Here is a 13242-nt window from a genome sequence, read left to right on the forward strand (position 1 = left end):
TCTGAACTCCTGCCTTGGTTGTCTAAGTGCCCACTCTACAACCCCGGACTGCGTAAGAGGCATCTGAAGAACTTGGAAGTTAACACATTCAAAGCCAAACACTTGACTACCCCTAACAAGAACTGCTCTTCCCACAGTCTCCCCATTTCAATAAATAAAAGCCCTATTCTTCTAGTTGATTGAGCCAAAAACCTTGGAGTTATCCTTGTCACCATATGGCTACCACCCTGGTCCAAGACTCCACTGTCTCTCACTTGGCATATTACAATAACCTAACTGTACCCCTGCTTTCATCTTTATACCTCTAGGTTAGATCAAGTCATTCCAGGACCCCAAGGCCTCCTACAGCTTTCCACCTCGCTGGAAGTAAAGGTGGAAACCCTTCCAATGGCCTACGCGCTGTCTGCCATCTGGCCACCTCCCTAACGTTGCCTCTGCTCTTGGCCTCACTCACTCCACTCCAGCCACTCTGGACTTACGTGTCATTCCCTAAAGTGCACATCAGTCTCAGGCCTTTGCACCTGCTACTCCATCTGCCTGGAATCCTCTTCCCTCATGCCTTCCTCTCACTTCTCTCTCATCTCTGATCAAATGTAACCTTACTCAATAAGGTCTTCCCTGACATTCTACAGAAAAACAACATACTATGCCCCACAACAGCACCCCCTATTGTCCTTCCTGTTTTATTTCTCCCTACCACGTAGGACCATTTGACATATATGTACTTATTTACTGTTGGAGCCCCTGTCCCCTTCTCTAGAACATGGGCTCTGTGAAGGCAGATGCTTGCTTTGTTCACATCCTTTATTCCCAGCGATTAGCATAGCACCTGGTCCATGGTAGGCAGAACACACGTGACGTATGTTGACGGAATGAAAGCATGAAGCCCACACAGCCCCTGCACAACCACTTGCTCTGGAGGCACTGTGTCTGGGCACTGTTTCTCTAGGTATCTCCCTCCCCACCTATTTCCCTGTTATCAGCCTGTTGCTTGGAATACTAGCATTCCCTCCCCTACATTACAGAGTGTTACAGGAAAAGCATCACTTAGCAGCAGTTTTCTATATTTGAATGGCAAGAGGATTAAGGTAAAAACTGATCGAGAACATTACTCTTGGGATTCCCAAACTTTCCTAAGCACACAGTACCCTCAACAGGTCTCAATTCTGGCAGCACTAGGACCAAGTGTTGTTTACTCCAGATGGATGGCATGCCGACCCCAAGCTAGTAATGGCACTGACCTAGCTAAGCAATCCACTAAGACTTTAGCCTGACACTGAATCCGCAGGCAATGCTTAATTATTCAGGACCACTGGGGTAAATAAGGGATTCCTGTTAACTGAAGTTTAACTCAAAAACGAAAGGACTTTTGGTGAAAAAAGCACTAAAATGTTTGGTGTACTTCTTTACCTATAAATAGAATCTATGGAACATACCTAAGTATTCTCTTGGTGATATACCATTGCTTTGAACATCTCACACTACGCTGGTCAGTACCTGGCACAGGAAAATATTCATTATTGCTGAACACTGTGCTGTGGATACAGCTGGAGATGGCAGATGGTTTGAGACATAAGGCTATACTGTCACTGATTTTAGAAGAAAACCTAGAATTGGCTTTCTAGAAGTAAGTTCCTGACCTCGACATGGTTTTTGTTTACTTGTTTTTAGTTATTTGCATCTTTCCCATGAAGTTCCAGTGAATATGGTAGCCTTTTAAAAACAAAGAAAAAAATTCTTAAAGGCCCAGATAAAGCTCTCTCCAGACAAATCATCATGTGTAATAATGCTATCAGTATTCTTTAACTTACGAGCAGCATTTTCAACCTAAATTATAATACTATTTCTCAATCACTAATACTAAAGCATCTTTTTTTTTTTTGCTTCAAGCATTCTCTCGTATCTTATATGAAAATCACTAAGTGTGATATAAGTTTACAAAATTGTTTTCAGAAGATGAAAGCTGTATGGCCCAAATCACAATTACCTCTATAACTTCCTTAATTTGTTGAAGAGAATTCAAACAGAAGCAACATCAATTTTTTTTTTAGTATGAGAATGAGACAATATCCCTATGGTAACTACACATCAGGTGGCCCCTCCCATGAAATCACTTCTATATTGACACTTCACCTTCTGAATAATGTCCAGAATGAGTCAATGAACTGGTAATCTTTACCCTGAAACATACCTGTGAGAACCTGGTGACAGAAACAGCTCCCAGTTTATTCTTGATGCTAAGAGCCATGCTTGGACCCCAAATATTTCAGGAAAATGTGTAACTCACATAACAGCCAAATATTTCTCATCATGAAATACACAGCAACACATCTAATATTGCACCGAAGCTTAGGGTAGAAAAGACCAGGTGCTTTACACCAGTATTTTCATCATCCTAATAAGTTAGCTTACAATTACAGAAAAACATATTTTTAAAAGCACTACTAGTTAGTATCTAATATTGTGTTTTTCTTTCAAAACTAAGTTTCTCACAAAGTGCTAGGCTCAACTGAACCAAGCATTCTAAAAGAGCCAATGCTGACATTTTCTAAAGTTGAGTGTACCAGGATTTACTTTCTAGATATTTTCAGTTTTCCTTTTTTTTTTCCTAAAGATTCAGATAAGAACAAAAACCAAGGATTTTAAAATACAAGCTCTCAGTAGAGCAACATAAAGGTGGATTATTACAAAACACAAAAACACTAAGCATTAAAGTAAGGATATCAAAACACATTCGTCTGTACCTCAATATTAAAAATTCCCTACAAGGGGTAACTTGTTACAAGCTTAATTAAAGCTCTTGTCTGAAAATTGTTAAAACTTAATGGGTCTTGAGGTTTTTAGCTGTCATTTCTCTTCCACACAAAATATTCTTTTAAGTCTTTGAGTTTTTAGTACTATATTAGTGCATTGACATTTTCAGTAATTATTCCTAAATATAACCTTGGGTCAATTTTGATGCTTAATTTGGGCAACTGAAGTTTACATGTACAGGACTGGTTGTAGAGTATTTTCCATTATACCCATCAAGCAGGGAGTCTTGTTTGCTAAATGGGTAATGTTAAAGTCCACTCCATGAAGCCATTCAAGCACTGATTTCATTTCATTGCCTATGGAAAACTCAAGAACGATTCAGCCACCACATACAAAGTCTTAGAAGAGAGATAGTGTTTTGCTGAGTGTTGATGCTTCAGTAAGCCCTACACAGCTTTCTTCTAGGGCATGGTGCTTATCCAGGGACCTGCCTCGGAATCTGGGCTGGGCTGCTTTTTCCAAATGTCAGTCTATGCCTGTGCCCCACCTCACTCCCTAATGAACCAGAATCTCTAGGGGGTGACTTCCCCACTTCCCTGGTCCTAGAAGGGCCACATGGAATACACCGGAACCCTTAGGAATCTCACATAAGGGTTCTGTGTGGTCAAGCTATAGAGGGAATGCTTTACTTTATCTTAAAAGTTATTTTGAGATAATTACAGATTCACAGGAAGTGAATCTTCACCCAGCCTCTCCCAATGATAACATCTTATATAACAAGAGTACAACATCAAAACCAGGAAACTGACATCAGAAAATATACTCTCAAATGCCCACTCCTGCCTCCCTCAAGTGAGCGGGTTTTTCTTTCTTTATTTTGCTCTATATTAGTATTTGGGCATTTCGTCAATTCAGACTCCAACTAGTCAAGAGATACTGTGCATGGAGACTTTAAAAAAGCAATCAAACGCATTTTTTTCTGGATTAAAAATAGCACAATGTAACATTTGAAAAATGTTAAAGGACAAAGTTGAGGCGAAAATCTCTGATTTCACACCAGGGATAAAAACAGCTCTGACATAGGGAATATAACTTGTCATTTTAATTTAGCTACATTTATCATTGTTGTGTCTTATGGGGAGAAAGGCTCTGAAATGATGACAGATTTTAGCTTTCATTTAATTAGCTATTATTTTTAAACGGCACCTATATAAAGAAGCACTGATTTGCTTAAAACATCTAGATTGGATTTTTTTATTTAGAAGAATCTATAAATGTTGATTGATTCCTGAGTTTCCTCTGAGGAAGAAGAGCTGTCTTCACTGCCTCAGGACCTCTCCACCAGAAGAATAAATTGATAAGCTATGTATATTTCACACATTGACTGCCACACTAGAAAAAAAAATTTCTTTGGAGCCATGGTGTTTTATTACAAAAATAGAATAAAAACTTCAAAAATAAAACAGTCCTTTCTAATTTAATGAAAAAATTATTTTTTATTGTTTTAAGTGAGTTATATATGCAACTTGAAAAATAGTTCTTGCAGCCCCCAAGGTGAAAAGATGTGGAGTTACATATTCTTCACAAGGACCAGGGCTCAAAACTAGCATGAGTTAAATACAACTCACATGGCAGTTCATGTGTTAAAAGTGCTTTCAAATGATGTTACCACCATACAATGACACAGTCATGGATGGACACGATTTTCAGGAATATCAGGCTCTTTTAATGAAGCAAACAAACCTACGTCCAAATACCTAACCTTAAAACTTCAGGGAACCACTAACTGCTTCTTTTTGGACTGAATTTTGCCATGTTTGAGTAGGAATTTAAGTGATCATTTTTTTCTAATTTAATTTCTCAAATTGATGATTCCATTTTTAAAGCTTCCATCTATCATTTAAGGGTGCAACAATGTAAAATTACCTCACATTTAGCTTTTAGATATTTTAGAAATAAGACCTCTTCATATAAGGAAAAAATGCTTTCATTAAAGTTGGGAAGAAAAGCCTAAAATTTTAAAGAGCCATAGGAAGTACTGAAATTTGGAAAAGCTTATAATTCTGACAACTTAATGCTAGATAATGCGATCAGTGTAAGTATTTCACACAACTTTACACAGTAAGTTCATTTAAGTCAGTTTTGACGTAGTTATTCCAAAAACCTGACAAAAGTTTCATAGGTCAGAAGCCACTAGCACATAAATTACCATTTATACATCTGTTTGCATAAATAACTCTCCTAATCCTATTTCTACCAATGACTAAATCCACAACCCTAGTGTAAATGGCTTGATATTTTTGGGTTATGGTTACTTTTATATATAAACATACATATTTATTTATTCAGGAAAGGGCCATAAAAGTACATTTCAAATGTCATTTGAAAGCATTTGGAAAAAGAACATTCTTTACAACTTGTCCACAATCATAATCATTTAAGGCTGACATTTCCCAGGGTTCATATGCTACACCTCCTCTCGCTGTAATTCTCTCTCCCGGCAATTTTGACCACATCTATAAAAATGCCAATGATTACTTTCAGGCCTACCAAATAAACCTTTCCCTGGGCCAAAGCTTTGGGTCTCTGAAGTCACCTGCCTCCCAGATATCTACATCTGGTTGTCCCATAGTCACCTGCAACTCAGCCTCTTCCTCACTCTCCTCTATCCCCCACCTCAACCACTGGCTTCACCATCGGATTGGTTATGCAGGCTGGATTCTTCCCTCATCCCCATCCCTCCTCATAACTACATTCAGTCAATCACCAAATTCTGTTGATCTTACCATCTAAATCTTTCTCAAATCCATTCTCTCCTGTCCCTCTCCACTGCCCCATTTTAAGTCCTCATCATCACAGACTGAGGTGACATCATCACAGACTCATCACAGGAATGAGGCTGGGGATAGTGGCTCATGCCTATAATCCTAGCACTTTGGGAGGCCGAGGTGGGAACAGCTTCAACAGTTAAAAGAGTGTTACTGGTGCATGAATAAAATGATTGATGCAAGAAGAGAAATACTTAAAAATAAAACCAAATACACAGAGGAATTCAGTGTGAGATAAAAGTGATATTACAAATCAGCAGACTAGTCAACAAATGATGCTGCAACAAAAGGGGATGAAGAAGTTGGATCCATATCTTATACTTTAATTCCAAGTAAATTCCAAATTGATCAAGTACTTAAATCTTAAAAAAGAAACCAAAGTACTATAGGAACATGCAGTAATTCTCTTGTAACTCTTAAGTGGGGGAAAACTTTCCTAACTGGGATACAAAATCCAGAAACTATAAAAGAAAAGCATGCAGAAAAGAGTTAACACTGCAGGACTGATGTTGCTCTCCTTAGAAAGGCCTGCTTTAAATCTAAGGTGTGAAACTATTAGAATTCTAGAAGAAAATGTGGGAAAAACTCTTATAGACATTGGCCTAGGCAAAGAGTTTATGAAGAAGACCCCAAAGGCAATCACAGCAACAAAAAAAAAAAATAAAAAAATCGGACCTCATTAAATTAAAAAGCTTCTGCACTGCCAAAGAAACTATCAGGAGAGCAAACAGACAACCTACAGAGTGGGAGAAAATTTTCGCATGCTACACTAGAATCTATTTAGAACTCAGGAAAATCAGCAAGAAAAAAATCAAACAACCCTATCAAAAAGTGGGCAAAGGACATGAACAGAAACTTTTCAAAAGAAGACAGGAGAATGGCCAATAAACATATGAAAAAATGCTCAACATCTCTAATCATCAAGGAAATGCAAATCAAATGACAATGAGATATCACTTAACTCCAGTGAGTATGGCCTTTATCAAAAAGTCCCATAACAATAAATGCTGGCATGGATGCGGAGAGACAGAAACGCTCATACACTGCTGGTGGGACTGCAAACTAGTGCAACCTCTGTGGAAAGCAATATGGAGATACCTTAAACAGATACAAGTAGCCCTACCGCTTGATCCAGCAATCCCATTATTGGGCATCCACCCAAAAGAACAAAAGACGTTCTATAAAAAAGACATCTGCACTCGAATGTTTATAGCAGCACAATTCACAATTGCAAAGATGCGGAAACAACCCAAGTGCCCATCAATACATGAGTGGATTACTCAAATGTGGTATATGTATACCATGCAGTACTACTCAGCTATAAGAAACAATGGTGATATGGCACCTCTTGTATTTTCCTGGATAGAGCTGGAGCCCATTCTACTAAGTGAAGTATCCCAAGAATGGAAAAATAAGCACCACATGTACTCACCATCAAATTGGTTTCACTGATCATCACCTAAGAGCACATTTAGGATTAACATTAATTGGGTGTCAGGCAGATGTGGGGGGGAGGGGATGGCTGTATACATACATAATGAGTGCGATGCGCACCGTCTAGGGGATGGACACGCTTGAAGCTCTGACTTGGGCAGGGGGCAAGGGCAATATACGTAACCTAAACTTTTGTACCCCCATAATATGCTGAAATAAAAAAAATAAAATAAAAAAAGAAAGGCCTGCTTACGCTGTTGGCCCTTGGCTTGCACCTGGGAATCTGGATTTCAGGAGAGTTCCCAGAATTCCCTAACTGGTAAGGGTGGTTTACTGTGCCTGAGCCATTTGTATTACTATAAATGATGTAGCTTATGCTGAACTCCTGCTTTCTTTCTGGGAGTCTGGAACTTTGACACTTGGTAGGCAGTGGGTGCCTACAAGACTAGAACCCAATAAAAACCATGGACATTGAGTCTCTAATGAGTTTCTCTGGTTGTCAATATCTCAAATGTGATGTCACAATTCTTGCTGGAGGAATTAAGTGCATCCTATTTGACTCCACTGAAAGAAAATTCTGGAAGCTTGTGCCTTTTCCCTTTGCTGGTTTTGCTTTGTATCTTTTTGCTATAATAAATTGTACCATATGCTGAGTCCTTTGAGTCCTCCTAGTGAATCACTGTACCTCAAGGTGTTCCGAGGGACCCTCAACACACACTCTCAATGAATTCTACCACCAAATAAATATAAAAAGTTCTCCATAGCAAAATCCACCACAAATAAAGTCAAAAGATATATGGGGAAAATATTTGCAACTCATTACATGTCACTATAGCTACTATATAAGAGTACCTACAACCATCAAGATCAACCCCCCACCAAGAAAAAATAGGAAGAAGATACAGAGAATGGACAAATAGAAATACACATAGCTCATACCTAAAGATATTCAATTTTACTCAAGTAAGATAAATAGAAAATAAAACTATGAAGATATATTTCACCTATTAGATTGGCAAAGATCAAAACATTAGAAAACATAGTGGGTTGGTATGGTAAGCATAATAATGGCCTCCCAAAGTGTCCATGTCCTAATCCCTGAAACCTGGGTTATGTTACCACACATGGCAATGAGGAATTAAGATTGCTAATCAGCTGACCTTAAGATAGGGAGATTACCCTGGCTTATCTGGGTGTGCCTAATATAATCACAAGGGCTCTCAGAGTAGAAGAGGGAGGTAGAAGAGTCAGAGGATGAGAAGTGATAGGTATGAGAAAGTCTCAACCCACTGTTGGCTCTGGGGATGAAGGAAGAGGGCCACAAGGCAAGGGCAGTGGTGGACTCTAGAAGCTAGAAAAAGCAAGGAAAGGATTCTCCCCTAGAGCCTCCAGAAGGAACACAGCCCTGCTGACACCTTCATTTTAGCCCAGTGAGATCCATTTTGGACTTCTGACCTGCAGAACTGTAATATGACAGACTTGTGTTTTTTAAGCCACGGAGTCTGTGGTAAATTTTTACAGCAGCCCGAGCAAATTAATGCAGTTGGAGAGGATGTCTGGAAACAGGCACTCTGACATGCGGCACGTGGGAGTGAAAACCAGTACTTCTTCTATAAAGGGGAATGTGGCAATACCAGTAATTCTACTTTCTAAGAATTGAGCCTACAATATACTTGAACATATACAAAATGATGTACATGCAAGGTGATTCACTGCAGTATTTATATAATAACAAAAGATTGGAAATGATCTAAATATCAGTAGAGGACAGAATAAATAAATTATGGCATGGTCAATAGAACAGATATAAATAGAGCAAAGAAGCCCATTCATTAGGCAGTATCTATGGGTGAATGAAAAAAGCAAGGTACAGGACAGTGTGTACAGCACAGTACCATGAGGGTCCAAGGGGGAAGGAATGTAAATAAGCTGCCTGTGAAGGCCCAAACTATTCCTAGCTGGAGACATAAGAGCCTAAAAACACTGGATGCCATGGGGAGGCTGAAATGTGCCGGGAAGGAGATATTTTTACTGTATAACCTTTTACCCCTCCCAAGTTTTCAATCATGGGTATATATTAGCTATTTAAAAATGAAATTAAAAGTAAATGCCTGTTGAATAAATGCTCTTTCTAAACAGAATATTCTTACTGATGGCTTGGTTTCTATGGCTTCCTATTTATTCACTCTATTTACATTAGTATATTCACTCAATCAATATTTACTGAGGGCCTATTATGAACAAAGTATTGGTGGAGAAAAAGACGAGTAAGACATGGCCACTGTCTTTAAGGCGTTAGAAATCCTCCGGAGGAGAGAGGTGAGATCAACTACAGATCACATAAAGAGGAAAGCAGCAAGGGGAAGTAGCTGGTTATTGCTGGAAAAATGGGCCTGGAGGGACGCTGATGGCATTTGAGCTACCCTGGAAGGTTAAGATGACTTTGGACATGATAATGATGACAACAAAAAGGCACAAATGGTGGCCAAACTCAGAATATACAGCCATCAGCAAACACCTCAGTCTACACTCACCTCACTGAGTATAGAGGGATAAGAAAAGGTAGAAAGAGGTAGGGTCACACTGTGGAAGACACAGAGGTGTACCTTCACACCCAGAGAGGGTGGGGCCCCTGCAGTTTTTGGGGCAAGGGAATGAGACAGTCGGGGCCGGGGGTTAATCTGAGAGAAGGTACGTGTAGGGGTGGATGGAAGGCAGAATGGAGGTAAGAAAACCAGTTAAAGCATAGTTCCAACAGTTTATAAGAGAGGAGACGAAGACCTCAACTAACTCAGGTTGGGGAAGGAGGAAGAATCCCCTGGATTTAGTAAATGTTAAGGAAAGGGAAACTGTCAATGGCCTTGATTTCAGATGTGAATGAAGAGGAGGAGGGCAATACTGTTAAGAGTAACCCGGAACGCAAAGGATCGGGTTTTTGGGAAATATGAGAGTCATTTTAAACAAATCTTTAGGTGTTGGTTAAGTTATATAGCAGCTACAGGGAAAATAAGAAGCTATACATTTGGAAGTCACACTCCAAAGGGCAATGCGGGTAGACATGAGAATGAGAAAGATTGCTGAGGGGGTAGTATAGAGCAAGAAGGAGGAGGAGGAGGACAGACTTTTCTAGAAAACCCATATTTAGATGGCAGAAGGAGCAGAGGAACCAGAAAAGTATCTAGAGACGTAGAAGGAGCAGGAGAGTTAGATCTCAGCAGCTACAGGGAAAGTTTAGTTTCAAAAAAAAGAGTCTAGAAATGATAGTCTACATGCTATAATGAGACTTCTGCTGAAAACATCTAAAAATGCTGGACACAACAGAAAATTTTTTTAAATGCACTGATGAGCCTGTGAGGGAGGAATAAATACTCAGAAGCCAATAGCAAACTGTGAACAGGTGAGCAGAGAGCAAGAGGAACATGCTGGCTTTCACCTTCAGGGCACTCACAGAACTGGCTTTCATGGCCTCTTGGGGTACAGGAGATAGGACCTGAAGACCTGGACCCACCCAAGATGGGGAGTCAAATCAGAAACCTCTCAAGTGCTACAGCTCAGGGGAGAGATGAATGGGAAACAACCGCCTGGGGACTCCATGAGAATTTACCTGTTCAGATTACTGGTGTTAAGCAAGGGAGGGAAAAAAATCCCTATTACGATCCCCTACTGGAGATCTGTAGCCAAAACTCACAGAACTTGATGGCCCCAAAAATATCAACTGGAGAATTCAATTTATAGCCATTCCAAACCAGCAGCACCTCAAGATGCCTGGCAGAAGGAAACACAAAGCCTCTTTTGGTAAAACTGCCTTCAATCCCAGCCTCAGGGTATTCCCATAGATAAAGTTCTAAGGAGCAGGAGTTCAGAGGCAATAATCACCAAATGCACCAGGAAACTAAGCACCACGAGCCATAAAAACCACACAGACCTGTGGTGGGAAAAGGCCATAAAGGCTTTGGGTACCATAATGATCAGACATATACTATAACTTATGTTTAATGTGCTTTCAGAAGTAAAAGAGTGGGTGGAAAATATGAATAGAGAGCAAGAGATTATAGATAATGACCCAACAGATCTGAAAAAGAATCAAATAGAACTTCTATAATTGGAAAATATAATTATGGAAATACAAAGTCAGCAGATCAGGCCCAGATGAAGTAGAAGATAAAACTGAAGAAGATACCCAGCTTGCATCCTAGGAGACAAAGGCTTGTTCCATCGATCAGTATACTTTGTATTTTATGTATATTTTATGAATATCCTTTTGTATCTACTCAATACTCAAAAACCACAACTTAAAAAGAATGGGGTGGTTAAGAGTCAAATGACGATACTGTTGAAGAGGGTAAGGCCTAACGGACTACCACGTTTTCTAACTTGTAAAGTCTTGAGTCACTTTCATAAGAATAGTTCCACTTGAGTAGGAGGCCTAGAAGCCTGGTCACGCTGAGTTAAGGAGTGGATGCTGATGATGTGTAGGTGGGCAGAGAATTCTATGCTTCTGAACACAGCCGTGGCAATGCTGGGGGGAGTCCGGGTGAAACGACAGCTTCAGGAGGTGGGTAGTGGGGAGAACTGCACTCAGAAGCTGAGAGGGAGAAGGCAGTGGAGGGGGAGGGATCAAGACAATAGTGGGCCAAGTCTTGGAGCAGGCAGAAGGAAGGAGATTTAGAAGCATGATTAGTCCCTTAATTAGCCAAGTTTACTATTTATTCAAGGAAAAAAAAAGTCCTGGCCAAAAAGAAAATAGAAAACTAAGGCATAACTTTTAGTCCTAAGGCCACATCTAGGCTGAAAGCAAGTGTGTATGTGTATGTGTGTGGAGGGGGTATGGTTGTATGTGGGGCTGTGCGTGTGCTTCTCAGTTCAATCCCCAGCGAAAAGGAGTACCTTCCTTTTGTCTATTAACTCTGCGATCAGCCTAGAAAGTAAGGGTCCACTAAATTTCAAAGCAATTTATAAAATTTTCCTCATTTCTGAGCTGAAAAACAAAGGCACAAAATAAAACATCCTATGTTAATTCTCTATTCCTAGGATCATTTATACCTCTCATTCAAATGACCAAAAAAGATGTACACCCCCATAACCCACGGTACTAACTTTTAGGGAATTCTTTTTACAAGTGAGCACAATGGGTAGAGGAGGAGAGGACAAGAGGCAGAAATGGTGAAGTGCTTAAGCGTGCTTTGGTGACATGGTTCACCAAAGTTGGGAGACAAGAAATAAGCAGCAAGCACTACGGAAACCGAAGGCAGCAGCAACAAATGTCTGCAAATGCTGATGGACCCCGCTCTCAAAGGCACTGCTGTCTCAAAGACATTGCTTACATCCTTTGGACGCAATATAAAGCCATCAGTCCGTGGGAGGCTGCTGGTCTCCACAGCAAGGCCGTGCAACCCAGTTGCTTTTCTCCTGAAATTAGTGAGGGCAAGAGCAAGTCCCTTTACCTGTGCCCATTTCAACTGCCATAAGGTCAAATTTCCCCTCAAAAACAACAACAACAAAAAAAAAAACCTTTGCAACTATAAGACTGCTAATCAGCTCCCAGAATAACAAGATGTGACACTAAAGAGCTTAATCCAGAATGTTAAAGAAAAATGGAAAGGGCAGAAACACAAACTTGAATGATCCATGGTCCCCTGAAAGCAGTAAGCCTGAGCAGGGTCAAAAGATGAAAAGAAAAAAATGGAAAACAATTGCTGAAGAATTCTGTTCATTACCTATCACTGCCTCTCACAGCTCACATGTTTTAGTTCAGATGCTTTCTGGATTTAATACTCTGAAATGTAAGACTTTCAACAAATCCTTTATCAAGGTACAACCAATGGTTTGTTAATAATACTATTCTTTATATAGCATCTTTCTTTTAAAGGGCTTAAAGTGTCCCACATATTATCACAATTACTTTATTAACAGTCTCGAGCAAAAGTGTGTTGGGGTAATCATCCTTATTCTGTACACCTGCTGGGAAAACGGCACTAAGAACAAAACAGCTGACATTTATTGGGTACTTACTGTGTGCTAGGCAGCATCATAAGCACTTTGCATTTAATTCCAACAAAAACCCTACGGGGTGGGAACTGTTATTATTGCCATTACAGATGAGAACACTGAAGCACGTAAATATTATGTGATTTCCAAGGTCGCCAAGCAGGTAAGTGACTGAGGCAGATTCAGATATGGGCTGTTGGACTCCGTGGCATGTGCTTGTAAACCACACGACCGAAAG

The 13242-nt window shown here is 39.9% G+C and overlaps 1 protein-coding gene across 2 annotated transcripts in view; it reads right to left on the reverse strand.

The window, feature by feature from the left end:
* MTM1 (myotubularin 1) overlaps positions 1–13242 on the reverse strand; it is a 101090-nt gene that overhangs the window by 36256 nt on the left and 51592 nt on the right. The window lies entirely within an intron of this gene.

The sequence above is a fragment of the Eulemur rufifrons genome, chromosome 30 (assembly GCF_041146395.1).
Source record: "Eulemur rufifrons isolate Redbay chromosome 30, OSU_ERuf_1, whole genome shotgun sequence".
NCBI lineage: Eukaryota > Metazoa > Chordata > Mammalia > Primates > Lemuridae > Eulemur > Eulemur rufifrons.